A 12,588-nucleotide genomic window follows, 5' to 3' on the forward strand; every position below is an offset into this window, starting at 1 on the left:
GGGTTCAGGGGCCTCTCCGGTCCCAAGCCAGTGTGTGGTGTCCTTTCTTTGCTGACTGTCCTAGTTACGGGGGCTGCCGGGACAGAAACACCACGACTGGGGGTCAAGACAACTAGGTTTACCTTCACACAGGTTAGGAGGCTGGAAGTCTGAATTCAGGGCACCAGCCTCAGGGGAAGGCATTCTCTCTCTCTCTCTCTCTCTCTCTCTCTCTCTCTCTTCCTCACGTCTGCTTGCTCACATTCTTCTTTAATCTTTCACATCTTAAAAGAGATTGATTTAAAACACCCTAGACGCATACTGCAGGAGCCTGAGGGGTGTCATGGTTACATGCCGGGCTGCTAACCTCAAAGCCAGCAGTTCGAAACCACCAGCTGATTTTTAGGAGAAAGCTAAGCTTTCTGGAACAAGACCTCTTTAGCGAATTGAAGAGCAAGGATGTTACTTTGAGGACGAAGGTGCGCCCGACCCAAGCCGTGGCATTCTCCACCGCATCACATGCACGTGACAGTTGGACATCGACTAAGGAAGACGGTGGAAGACTAGATGCCCTTGAACTGTGGAGCTGGAGAAGAAGACTGAAAGGACCATGGACTGCCCAAAGGACAAACCGATCTGTGTTGGACGAGGTAGGCCAGAGTGGTGGCAGGACTTCATCTCACAGACTTTGGCCATGTTGTCAGGAGAGACCAGTCCCTGGAGAAGGAAGTCATGGTGGGTACAGTGGGGGAGCGGCGAAGCAGACGAGATGGACCGACACCTGGCTGCTTCCATGGATCCTTTGGGAGGACGGCACAGGACCTCGCAGTGTTCCCTTCTGTTGTAGCTGGGGCCGGAGCCGACTGGAACCGCAACACAGAGTGACAGTCTCAGAGAGCCACGGGGCGGTCCTGCCCCGCGGAGTCGCTCTGCGTCAGCGTCAACTTGATGGCAGGGAGCTTGGGTTTCTGGTTTAGACTAATACTGTCTCATGAATATAGCCAAGAGCCCCCATTCCCACATGGGATAATGGCCACTGCGCTCCCCCATAGATCCTGGCTCGCAGCGACCCTATAGGACAGAATAGCACTCCTGTGGGCTTCTGAGGCGGTGACCCCTTATGGGAGGAGACGGCCCCATCTGTCTCCCGTGGAGTGGCTGTTGGCTTCAAACTGCTGACCTCTCGGTTCATGAGGTCTCAAAATGGACTTGAGGACCACACACTTGGTTTGATTTTAGTTTTTCCCTCTGAGATACGTGAAGCGCCTGGAGGCACCACTGAACTGAGGTAAAAGCAAATCCTTGTGGAAACGTGTGGTGAAACACCTGAACTTCGTGGTCGTGAATCAATCTCCTGGAGGTAAGTGTGCAGCTGAGACATGTGAAACCGCTGCACCACCGAACTGAGCAAGCAACTCCTTGTGGAAACATTGTGGCAAAACACCTGATCTTTCCAGATAAAGTGCTCTAGCGGAAGTCAAGTATCCTCGCCTGGCAATGTTGTGGGGAGAGAAAAATGTGGAGCTCAAGGAAGTAAAAATGAGTAAAGGCACCACTGAAGGGAGGTGGGGGCTGCTCCGTGAGTGTGTGTCTGGGAGCTTTAGAGAAACAGACCCACAGAAGCTCATGAATAAGAGAAGTTTTCTATACAGGGCAAGGCATGACAAAATAATAATTTGTAAATTGTCAAGGGTTCATGAGGGAGGGTGGAGCAGGACCGGGCAGGAGTCGGCTCGGCTGTGCACAGGGTGGCTGGGCACCGACTCGACGGCCCCTAACCACCTGGTCTGCAGAGGGGGCAACAGTGCGGTGGGTCGCTGTGAGCCAGAATCGACTCCCGAGCAGGGAGTGTGGTTCTGGCCCGAGTGTTATGAAATGTTTGAAGTATTGTGAGGATTACCAGTACGTGACTCAACGACACACAGTGTACATATGCAGCTAGAAGCAGGGTGCCCATGGACTGGCTTGAGGCAGAGTTGCCACAGCCCTTCCGGGTACGTATGTGGGTGCGTGGCATCGGCAAGGGGCAGCAAAGCAAAGTGCAGTGGAACAAGGTAGGACCGCACTTGAAGGAAATACAGGTGTCATGGGAGATGCTCTGTCATTCCGCCATGGTCACGGGGAGGTCAAGCGTGGTGGAGCGGTCCCTGGTGGCTGAGGGGGGACTTTTGCTTGAGCCCGGGGGCGGGGAGAAGGGGGTGTCTCCCGGTTGAGGGATCATGCACCCCCAGACCAGTATTCACAGCACCTGAACTCACTGCAGGTGGGAACAGAGAGGTTCTGGAAACTTGTTTCTAGCCGTTCTCCTGAGAAACAGCATTTGATGGGTGAGGAGGTCCCCCAGATAGCCCACCATGTTGGGGACTCCCAAGAGTGATGTAGAGGAAGAGGATAAGAGGGGGTAGGGTGGGTTTTGGGGTGGGGTCCTGCTCCCTCCCCTAAAGCAACAAGGAAGCGAGGCCCCTTCTGGTCAGAGATGCTGGAGCATTTTATTTTGAGCCCGCAGTAGCTTTGAACAGTCAGATGGACATTGGTCCATGCGGTCACCATCTGGGCTCACCAAATGCAATGCGCTCATACCTCAGTTCCCCCTCCCTCCCTTTGGTTTAAACATGGCTTTTATTGAGGTTATGTGTTGGGTTGCTAACCCCCAAGGTCAACAGTTTGAACCCACCAGCTGCCCCGTGGGAGAAAGATGAGGCTTTCTACTCTCATAAAGAGTTACAACCCCCCCCCCCCCAGATAAACCCCTCGGAAACAGTAATGGGAGTAGTGATACCATGAGGGTGGGGGCAAAGTGGGGGGACAAGGGAGAGAAACAGCGAACCAATTACAAGGATTAATTTACAACCACTACCACGCCAGCCCCCAGGACAAACAACAGAAACATGGGTGAAGAGAGACAGCGGATGGTACAAGATATAAAATAAAAATAGTTTATAATTTATCAGGGGTCCATGAGGGTGGGAGATTGGGGGGGGGGGGTTGAGGGGAAAAAAAAAGAGGAGCTGATACCCAGGCTCAAGCAGAAAGAAAGTTCGAAAAGGATGATGGCAACACGTGTACAAAAGTGCGTGATGCAATTCATTGTTATAAGAGCTGTACGAGCCCCTCATAAAACGACTCATTACCTTAAAAACATAAACGTAAGGATGACGGCCCTTCGTGGAAAGCCGCCGGCACCGGTTGCAGGAGAAGAAACAATGTTTGCAAGCAAGGAGACCCCTGTCGCTGGTGTGGGACAGATGGGCATGCATGGGCCACCGGCATTCTGGGGCAGGCCCTGGTGATGACCTTGCCCTTGTGGGTGTTTTGGAAGATCAACTCCAAGGAGAAATGATGGCTGTGTGACATGGGACCTTATGTCTTCAGACACCTAGAATTGTAGCGGATCCAGCCGGCTCTGAGACTGTCAGTTCTACGACGGTGGCGGTAACGTCGGCGTTTGGCAGCAGGGGAGCGGCGATATTAACGTCTTCAAGTTCGTTCTTCCTCGATCGCCACGTACAGTCCCGGCTGCACCATCACTGTGGCTTCCAACCCAGTGGATTTTCTTACATACGTTCCCTGGACACTAAGTGGCTGGCCCGCGCACCGCGTGACTGGTGGGGAGCGGTTGTAACCTGGGTTCTGCTGGATTTCGCTGCCGTGCTGTGGCTGAAAATCTCGCCTTTTGTCCGAGCAGCTGCTAGGGATGGGCTTTCGGAGAACATGGCGACGCAAGTGTGGCCGTGTGCAGTGGCGTGAAGGTGGCCAGGGATTCTCTTCAGGAGCCGAATCCAGCGATGGGGACAGACAGTGACAGGGAACACTGGAAGGAAGGGACTCACATGGTGGTTGAAGGTACCTACAAAGTCCTCAGGCTACACCAGGGACACACCAGCGGGGCCAGTGGACTAAGTGTAGCTGACCCTATTGAATCGATGTTCAAAGATCGCTCCAGGATTCATGCAGTGTTGATGATGCTGAAGGGGCGCGCGTCTTCCTGAGCATCCCGTGTATCCGGAATGCTCGGGGCTTAACCAGTGTTACCAACCAGGCACTGAAGGGTGAGGAGGGAAGGGTGCACACACTCTGTGGACTGTCCAGAAGGACCGAAAAGACCCGTGGCGTCTGCGTTCTCCGACACAGAAACGAAACACTGCACTGTGAGTAACACGAGCCTTTAGTTACCGTCCTTGTCCCGGGCCATGGTTTGTTTTCCTCTTTTCAAATCTGTGTCTCTGGACCCACAGGACTCAAGCACGGGCCTGCCTTCATGTCTGCAGTAGGAGCTCCTGTAAAAGAAAATGAACTATTGAAGTGTTAAAAAAAGAGTCAGTCTCGGAAACCCACGGGGGAGCGGGCAGCTCTATCCTGTCCTGCAGGGTTGGTATGTGTTAGAATCGACTCGATGGCAGGTTTTTACGTAAAGTCCGACTGCATGCATCCTGTTGTAAGGCAGGAGGATGGAGCAGGGAGCCCTGGTGGTGCCGTGGTTACATGTTGGACTATAACCGCACCATCAGCTGTTCAAATCCACCAGCTTCTTCTTGGGACAAAGAGAAAGCTTTCTACTCCGATAAAGAACTACTCTCAGAACCGTGCAGGGGCACTTTTGCCCTGTCCTGTACCGTCACTGTGAGTTATCATCAGTGCCGCAGCAGTGAGCTTGTTCAGCTTTATCAGTGTAGCAGTCGGAGAGTCAGTGAATTGCTAACCACAAAGTCGATGGTTCCAACAGTCTCTGAACAGGGGCGGGGAGTGGTGGTGGGGGTAGAGCAGGCTGTTTGCGCCCATAAAGACTGACAACCATATTTGATCAATTGAATTGTGTCTGAGAGGAATTACTGAGAGGTGAATGATGGGTAAACATAATAGTAGGGTAGGAGGAAAGAATAATATATATGTATGCAAATACAACAAGAAAGCAGATGGACTTTGGGGCTCTACTTTAGGCTTGCCTCAGTACAAGAGTGGTTTGTTCTAATAGCGTGGCATTGTATGATACTAACCTTCCTGAGATGATCGCTGAAGACAAATGGGTGCATAAGCAAATGTGGTGAAGAAAGCTGATGGTGCCTAGCTATTAAAAGATACAGTAGCTAAATATATGTATGTATGTGTATATGTATATGTGTATGTATATATATATATATATATATATATATATATATTCTGGGTTTTTAAGGCTTGAAGATAAATAAGTGGCCATCTATCAGGGAAGCAACCAAGCCCACATGATCACTAGCCTGTGTGCTCATGAGGTGTTGACAGGAAGAGGCATCAGAAGTTCAAAAACAAGCAACCAAATCGATGTGAAGGGTCATGGATGTAGTCGAGACCCCAAAACCCCACCTGTATGATAATTGGACAGTCCCTCTCAGAAGGGCCACAAGGAAGGGATGATAAACCCAGGGTGTGGTATTGGCACTGAAGATCCACAGAACTATCCTCTAGTTCTTTAATATTTCCTCCCCTTACGATCATGGTTTTTATTTGTTTAGGTGAATCATGCTAGATTTGTGTATGTTCATTTGCATATTAAGATCATTCGGTACACGAAAGCCAAGATAAATAGCCCTGCAGGAATAGGGACTGGAGCCAAGGGGGTGGGGAGAGAGGTGGAGAAAGGGGCGGAGCCGATGACTATAACCCCACTCAGTGGGAGGGAACAACAGCATTGGGTGTGAATGCCTGGGTAGGATTGTGTATGATATGGTAAAACAACAACAACTATTATAGAAAGAAAAGACAGAGAGTCAGGGTGCCTGGGTGGAATGGCGGGACGGTGGTAAGCGCTAAAGGGGGGCTGATATCGAGGCGTTCAAGAAGAAAGAAATTATTTTGAAGCCATTGGGGTAGCAATTGTATACTATTGCTTGATGTGATTGAATGGTGGAATGTTAAGCTATCTGTACGTGCTCCCAGTAAAACAATTCCGAATATAAAATAATAAAAAAAGACTGACAGGCTCGGAAACCCAAAGGGACAGCCCCACTCAGTCCTCCGGGCTCACCATGGGTCAGACTCAACAGGATGGCAGCGAATCTTCTTTGTTTCCTTGCTTGCTTGTCTATCCATTTCCAAATGATTCCATCACAAACAGCACCTTCAAACAAGGCCCCTGCGCTCCTGTCTGGTTCCCTCCCAGCCGGGGCAGGGGGAAGCGCCTGGTCGGGAAACATACTGCACCTCCAGCTCCTGGTCAGCCCGTCCCAGGGATTCACTAGCACCAAGCCCTTTGCCAGGAAGGTCTCTCTGGCAGTGCCAGGAGGTCCAGCTTGGGAAGGTGATGAAGGGCAGGCGGGAGGGACGGAGGAGCACCCAGCATCCACGATCCTCCTGGCGAGGTCTGTGGTGAAACCAGGGCGCACCGTTAGGGGAGCATCACTGCCGGGGTGCCCTCCCTGCCTGCTGCTTTCCCACTTCACTCTCCATCTGGGACCCCCCAGGTTTGGAAAGGCCTTAGACATCAGTCCACCAATCATGTATTTTTTAAAACAGTTAAACAATCATTTTATTGGGAGTTCATACAACGCTTACCACAATCCATCCATCCATCCATCCATCGTGTCAAGCACATGTGTACATTTGTTGCCATCATCATTCTCAACATGTTAACATAGTTTTATTGGCGTGTCATCCACATAGCATACCATTCCACAGTTCAATCTTATCAAGAAGAGCTGTACAATCATGACCACGATCAATTTTAGAACATTTTCTTCTTCCTTGTGTTCCTTCTGATTCATGTAATGATTGTTTCTTTTCATTGTTGTGGCAAAGCTTCCCACAACAAAACAGTTTCCAATTCAGTGACGTGTCCATGTGTAATTCAGTGCCACTGATGATGCTCCTCGTGTTGTACAACCAAAGGGGCGGGGGAGAATCCAATCACTCCCAGACTTTTAACTGTGAGAGTTTAAAAAATAATAACAATAACATTAAAAAGCAATGACCACAGTGGGTGTGTATGTGTTTAAGCACCGAACAGTGGCTGGCTGAAGAACATGGAAACATTGCGTCAAACAGAGGAGGCCTGAGGCACAGTCGTTACGTGTTGGGCTGCGAACGCCAAGGTCAGCAGTTTGGAAATCCCCAGTTGCTCCACGGAGGCAGATGAGGATTCCTAGTCTCATAAAAAGTTGTGGGAGAAAGACATGGATTCCTACTCCCATAAATCTCGGAAACCCACAGGAGCAGTTCTACCCAGTCCTATAGAGTCACCGCGAGTCAGCATCAACTTAGGGGCGGACTGTGAGTTAGAGTGGGGACGATTTACAGCCTGGGAAACCCAGGAGCAGTTAGACTACCATGTCCTACAGGGCCAAGGTGAGTGGACTCAGAATTGACTTTTGGCAGTGAGACAAAGGGAAAGAGATAAAAACATTGTATCCCCACCACCATCATAATTTGTGTGCGAGCATAGTGCAGGCGCACATGTACACACACGGACACACACACACACACTGGGTTTGGTTTTGATTTCCCATTGAAATCCCCTATGAGCCTATCTCTGGATGACAGGCTGTGGTTTTAGAGGAGAATGCCCCAGATCTTCGGAGATAGATGTTGATAAAACAATCTAGTTGCAGTTCATGTCAGTTCCAAAACAAAGCATGCACTGTTTTATAGCTCAGCCAGTGGATTCCACCAGGCAACAAACATTTCATCTTATCTAAAAGAAGCCTGCTCCGATGTTCCATGTTCCGATGTTCCCAGTCAACCCGCAATTATCTTTTAGAGCTGGTTTGTGGAATCCAAAGGCATGCTTCATATCTGATTGTCTCTCTCGCTCTCGCTCTCTATTTCCTTGAAAGTTTAGAGAGCATCTTTTTCCATTCAACAGTTTAGACACGTTCGGTATCTGCCACCTTACAACCCCCTCAGTGTCTCTGTGCTCCTCCCTTCTTCCCAGCATGCTCTGGGCCCATTCCTCCATCCTTCTTCCCTGCCTCCGAGCTCTGTGCTGGGGCCAATGCTGCCTCTTTGGTCTCATGTGGTGGATTCCTTACGGGGGTTCTGCTCACTTTGGGGCCTGCCCGTTGCAAGCTGTCCCGAGGATGGACCCAGTTACTGGATGAATGACCCAACCTCTGGCCCTAACTAGTGCCTCATCCCACACCCAGGCCCAGGCCTCCCACATTGTTCAAAAGAGCAAGACAGAAGAGAAGAAACGTAGTCTCAACCACACCATCCAGCCTACTACCAAGGAGTCCATTCTGACCCATCGTGACCCTCCAGGACTGGGTTGAACTTGCTCCACAGGGGCTCTGAGCCTATATGCCTTTGTAGGAGCAGCGGCCTCCTCTCTCTGAGTGGCCGCGGGTTTAAAGGGACCCCACCACCAGGGCTTCTGGTCAGCACCTAGGAGGGATCGTTGAACATCGGTTGACCACCACTTGTGGACAAACCTGGCACGTGTTCCCCTGTTGCTGGTGAGAGAAAAGTGTCTCTGTGGCATCACAGGTTATGTGTGGCGTTGCTAACTACAAGGTCAGAAGTTCGAAACCACCAGCTGCTCCATGGGAGAAGGGGGAGGCTTCCTGCTCCTGTACAGCTTCATGGCTTTGGAAACCCACAGGGCCGGTTCTGCGCTGTGTGGGAGGGTTGCTTGTGTGGTAGGAACGGACTAGAGGGCAGTGAGCTTGCTTTGGAGCATGGTGCTAGCTTGGGGCATGGTTCTGAGGGAGGAGAGGATGGGCACAGGGGGGCAGCTTCTCCCCCCTCCTCTTCAGAATGCTTGAACTTCCTTGCCATCACCCAGGCCCTGGGGCCATCAGTGATGGGAAGCCCTGGGTCTGAGGTCACACCTCTGTGTTATGGGAGCGCATTCTTCCTGGTGATGTAGAAACCTGCCCTCCTGCGCTTCACCCAATTTCCTGTGGTGATATCCTTGTTTTTCTAAGGCTTGCTCATCTTACCTGAGTGGCGGAAGTGTTCCTGCCACCATTGCTGATGCAGGCGGCCATTCAGGTGTTCTCTGCAAGGCTGGGACAGGTTTCCGGCCGCATGCACCTTCCTTGGACACCCTGATGGCCACCTCTTCTGCAGGAGTGGGCTGCCTCTTGGCGAGAAGCCTGATTAACGGAGAGGACTGCTCAACCCTCTGTGGGCTCTCGACACTGAGCCTCTGGTGAGGACACCTAAGGGACGCATTAGCTGGTGCTGATGACCTTACTTTGTGGGTGAATCAGCAGCTGTTAAATCCTGTACAGAGAACTTTGGACACTTAGTTGCGAAGATGACGTCAAACTTGTTCCATAGGCTTCCAGCTGCCCCTCCCCCTGCCTCCCCTTCCAACTCTTGCTCCTACCACAGCCAGGACGATCTTGGAAAACTCACAGGATCCAGCTGCTCACAGCCAGCTGGTGGCTCCCACTGTTCTGAGGATGACACTCAGCCACTTACCAGGCCCTGGCTCACCTGGCTGACCTCAGCCCCCTGCTCATGTGCCTTCGTCACTCCTTAAGCAGGACATCCGCATGTCTGTCCCCCAACCTGCCCCCCCCCCGCCCACGCCCCTGTCCTTTCCTAGACAGCTCTCCTGGCTCTGTCATGTAGTTTTCTCTGAGGGGATAGATAAAAAGGGAGCCCTGATGGCATCCTGGGTTACATGTTGGGCTGCTAACCCTAAGGTCAGTAGTTTGAAACCACCAGCCACTCCTTGGGAGAAAGATGAGGCTTTCTACTTCATGAAGAGTTCGTCTTGGGAACCCACCGGGACAGTCCTGCTCTGTTCTCTAGGGTCATTTGGAATCAGAATCCACTCAACTGCATGGGAGGGAATTTGGATTTTGGGTCTAGGAAAAGCCGCTGACAACACTGCCCGGGGCTTCAGGCAAGGCCTGTGGGCAGCAGTCTCCGTGTCCACGCTTCTTCAGGGCTAAAGAGAGCCTGTCCTGTAGCACCTAGAGCATAGGGCAGTGGCCATATGTCGTTAGTCTCAGGATCCCTAGTTCCCGTCAGCCCGGAGTGAATGAATGAGTGGACAAATGAATGAATGTCGGAAGGACTGTCAATAAAACCAGGTCAATAGTCATCCAGGGTCCTTAAGCCCCAGGTCTAAGGCTGGGTTCTCCAGCAGAAGAAAATGAGGGGCTATGTGTATAAAGGTGCATATACGGGGTCAGTGTTTGGTGTTTTGGGGTTGGTTGCTCACACTGACCTCTGTGCATGTGGGTGAAACACTGCTCCGCCAGGCATTGGCCTTGTGACCGGGGCTGTGTTTGAGCCACTGCAGCAGCTGTGTCCATCCATCTCAGAGGGGCTGCCGATGCTTCACTGACCGGCTCCTTCCTGATAATGTGTCCAAAGGCCTCTGGCTGGACTGCTTCTAAGACATGTGTGCTCATTCCCATGGCAGCAGTCTAAGACATAGTCAATACCCTTCACCAACCGAATATCTCAAGGAAACAGGTCGTGCGGTTGTGGAGGCTGGTAGGTCTCAAATCTGTAGGTCAAGCACAGGCTGGAACCTTTTTCTGACTCACGTGGGTGCAGGAGCTAATGAATACAAAGGGATCAGGCAGCAGGCTGCTGGCTCACATCCCAAGAAGCAGAGATTGGAGGAGTCATCATCAGACGCAGGGTTGAGAGCATGAACTTTGCCAGAGCACTCATAGATACTGGAGGCAGGCCACACCCCCAGGGAATTCCTCTGTCGCCTGATTGGCTGCTCACATCAGTTCACAGAATGGAAGATGATTGCCTATTGTCTGAGAATTATGGGCTGACCAAGTCGACACTTACCTTAACCATGACAACAGGTTCATACCTTGATTCAGCGATGCCACTCCTAGGAAGTATACCTGAAGGCAAAAAGATGTGCATCGCAGCCTGTTGACAACGGAAGGCACACTGGGGACAACTTACGGCTCTGGCAAGTGAGAACAGGTGACACGCGAAATGGGGTTTAAAAATAAATCTTTTCTCCAAGTCAGCATTTCCTCCAGGCTTCCCACTGAAGTAAGAGGCACCTCACCTCCTCAGCTACTCATGTCAGAGGCCAGCCAGGGGTCCTCAAACTTTTTAAACGGGGGGGCCAGTTCACTGTCCCTCAGACCGTTGGAGGGCTGAACTATAGTTTTAAAAAACACTATGAACACATTCCTATGCACACTGCACGTATCTTATTTTGAAGTAAAAAGCAAAATGGGACAAAAACACCCAGCGGCCTGGATAAATACCCTCGGCGGCCGCATGTGGCCCGCAGGCTGTAGGTTGAGGACCCCTGGGCCAGATAGTAGCACGGGCATTCCTTATGGAGGTAGACTTCAAGAGCCCGGCTCAGCGAATTCCTATTTGTGTGGCCGTCCCACGGCTACCACCTAGGTGGAGACACACGACTTTCTAGAACTTTCTCCACACCGGGAAGTTCCTTCGGTTCCACCCAGCTGGAATTCCGCCCGAGAGGTGGCAGGTCCTGACTTCTGTTGGCCTTCTGTTCTCTCTCTCCACTACCCCGGCTTCTCCAGATGACCCAGAGAGCGGATCCCATGTCACTGCGCAACTGCCCAGGACCACAGGCCTGCTCCGTACTATCCCCCAAGCCCCCGTGGTGCATGCGGGGGGAGCTCTGTGGTTGCTCTCCGATGGAGCCCTCCCCACAAGCTAGATGAGGGTAGGAGAGACGTGGCTAAGTCCCCAGCCCGCAGGTGTAAAGGTAACAAGTGAGAGAGGTTGGGGAACGCTCACTGTCTTACACACACACACACACACACACACACACACACACACACGACCCTGGAATTTCACTCTTGTACTGTCTCCCCATGAATGAATGATTGATCTCGTATTAGGTTTTCTTTCCCAGGAATACAGCTACCCTTTGGAAAAGTCCTAAGTCCCATTACTGCAACGGTCCTCAACCTTCCTCAGGCCGCGACCCTTTCAGACAGTTCCTTGTGTGGTGGTGACCCCCCCCCCCCAACCAAAAAATTATTTTCGTTGCTACTTCACAACTGTCATTTTGCTGTTATGAATCAGGTGGTCCCTGTGAAAGGGTCGTTCAACCCCCAAAGGGGTCGCGACCCACAGGTTGGGAACTGCTGCATTACTGTTAATCAGTTGACTCAAACCATTCGGGACCCAGCGTGGTCTCGGGAGGGAGCTTCTCTGGCCAGCGGGCAGCCTCTGAACGGGGACCATCACAGGGCTGAGGGGGCGGGGCCCTGCCCATAGGGCTGGCTGGCTGGCTTGTGGTTTGAGTACGGAAACCGATTGCGTAAAGCCAAGGCCTTACACAGTTCAGGTCCCGTCCTTCTGAGTCATGCTGGAGAGAGGGAGGAAAAAGCAAAAACCCCCTTGGAACCCCTGGATTTCAAGTCTGTGGGACGTTGCTGAAGTCACCATCTGACCCTGAGGAGGTCTGAGGTCAGGCAGTGGCATCGGAAGGCACCTGGGACAGGGTAAGAGTGGGGAGGGGAGAGACTGGTTCTGAGAAACTGCAGGCCTGGGCTGGAGAGAGGTCTTTGGTCGATGGAGCTTCAGGTCAAGGCACCTCTGACTTATTGACTCAGGTTTCCCCAGAACCCAGCACTGTGGCTGGAGCCCTGCAAGGGCTCAGGATTCAGGGGATGGATGGATGGATGGATGGGTGGATGGATGGATGGATGGATGGATGGC

The 12,588-nt window shown here is 51.8% G+C and overlaps 1 pseudogene; it reads left to right on the forward strand.

The window, feature by feature from the left end:
• The first annotated feature begins 3,131 nt into the window (after positions 1 to 3,131).
• LOC142458567 (L-lactate dehydrogenase B chain-like) lies at positions 3,132 to 4,131 on the forward strand (annotated as a pseudogene).
• The last annotated feature ends 8,457 nt before the right edge of the window (positions 4,132 to 12,588 follow it).

Source organism: Tenrec ecaudatus, chromosome 10 (assembly GCF_050624435.1).
Source record: "Tenrec ecaudatus isolate mTenEca1 chromosome 10, mTenEca1.hap1, whole genome shotgun sequence".
Taxonomy (NCBI): domain Eukaryota; kingdom Metazoa; phylum Chordata; class Mammalia; order Afrosoricida; family Tenrecidae; genus Tenrec; species Tenrec ecaudatus.